The sequence below is a fragment of the Colobus angolensis genome, unplaced genomic scaffold (genome assembly GCF_000951035.1).
Source record: "Colobus angolensis palliatus isolate OR3802 unplaced genomic scaffold, Cang.pa_1.0 Scaffold130, whole genome shotgun sequence".
NCBI classification, from domain to species: Eukaryota; Metazoa; Chordata; class Mammalia; order Primates; family Cercopithecidae; genus Colobus; species Colobus angolensis.
The window spans coordinates 895,394-896,914 of NW_012114253.1; the positions used below are offsets into that span (position 1 = coordinate 895,394).

Below are 1,521 nucleotides of genomic sequence, written 5' to 3' on the forward strand. Positions count from 1 at the left end.
TTCCATTAGAGGTGAGAATGACAAGGAACTCTCTTCTAACTCCTCTTGAGGGGCATGAGGAGAGTTAGCAGGAGAAGGGCTGGGAGTCTCCTGTAGGACCTCATATCCCACAGGCAAGGACTAAGAATTAGGATTAAATATTTTAGTGGGATAGCTCTAAACCAGTATTAGCAAGCACAGTCAGGGTGAGAATTTCTGGAATCTGACTGGGACCCTGGCAGTGAAAGCTGGGACTGTTGAAAACCCAATTTCAGTGTTTGCTACTCAAGTTGAGAGAGCACGGCTAAGATAACCAGATCCCAGGACAGGCAGTTTGACAGCGAGAACAAAAGGAAGAGGCTGGGACCAAGGTGCCTAGATCCCTCCAAAGAGAAGGGTGGGTATTGGGAGGAAAAATGAGAACTGGGGGAACTCAGGAGTCTGAGTTCTGAAATAGCAGCAAGTCAGAATTCCAGGATCTCTGTCTACCCTCCTCTTCCTCTTCCCTCTATCAGGCAGAAGAGAGAGAAGGAGGGTACTGGAGAAGAAGCCACATGGATACATTCAGGAAGGGTGGGGGAAAGAGGAATTTAGCGCTGCATTGGCCCTGCTGGGGGCTGGGAAGGGTCAGGAGGCCGGGAAGGTGTGGTGGGGGTCGGTCCCAGGGTTGCACGACGCCATCCTTTGAGGTGGCCACGTACACAGTGTGTATGACCACAGCCCTCTTATTCCTCCTCATCACTTTCCGTGGAGCTGTCGCCAAAAGCCCGAGGTTTTTCATAAATACAGCAGCATTTTGATGAGCGGCGGCGCATGCGCTCATTGTCCACCGTGTCACTTGTCCATTCCACCTTTTTCTCTGGCTTCCGTTTCCAAAGTTTGATGGGAAAGCTGCGGTTCTCGGGCTCGGTTGTCACGGGAACCGTTGTCTCAGTGCGGGTCTCGCTCAGCCCAGCCCCTGCCTCGGCCATGGCTTAAGGCTCAGGAGAGGGAGGAGAGGAGGAAGGGGGGTGAGACACCCTTCTCTTTTTATGCCTCTGAGGTCTAGGCTAAGCAGTATTGGATTCAGTGGTAGCCAGGATCCTACACCTTCTTTTTACCCCCTCCTCCTGGGCCTCCTCTTCTCCACCCATGGGGATAACCTGACCAACTCCACTTCCAGCTCTGCTTCTGGCTGATTTTTTTATACAAATAAGTCAAATATGTCATTTTTGGACTTTAGGGGATCTAATATCTAAAACATTAATTAAGTCAGAAAAAGATATAATTTATAATTTGATTTTGGAAAGTTGGTCAAATATCAAAGGTTTAAAATACTTGCTATTATAAAACAGAATTCTAGGTCACCCTAAGTTATTCATTTAGCCAAAAATAACTCAAAAAATTTTAAAAGGCATAAAATTTTACTTATTGATAGAGGGAAGACTTAGCTTTCCAAACAATCTATCTCTTGTCTTTCCTTTCTTTTTCCTGTGGTTTATTCAAAAGGCAAACAAAAATCTTCATTATCCTTTAAAATTACATACAAATCTTGTTCATGGC

General features: G+C 46.2%; 1 pseudogene across 1 annotated transcript; it reads right to left on the reverse strand.

Annotated features, from left to right (window-relative positions):
• Window positions 1-445: 445 nt before the first annotated feature.
• Window positions 446-1,144, reverse strand: LOC105505987 (annotated as a pseudogene). The gene has a single exon (XR_001000850.1). The product of XR_001000850.1 is annotated as a protein phosphatase 1 regulatory subunit 11 pseudogene (transcript).
• Between the last annotated feature and the right edge of the window lie 377 nt (window positions 1,145-1,521).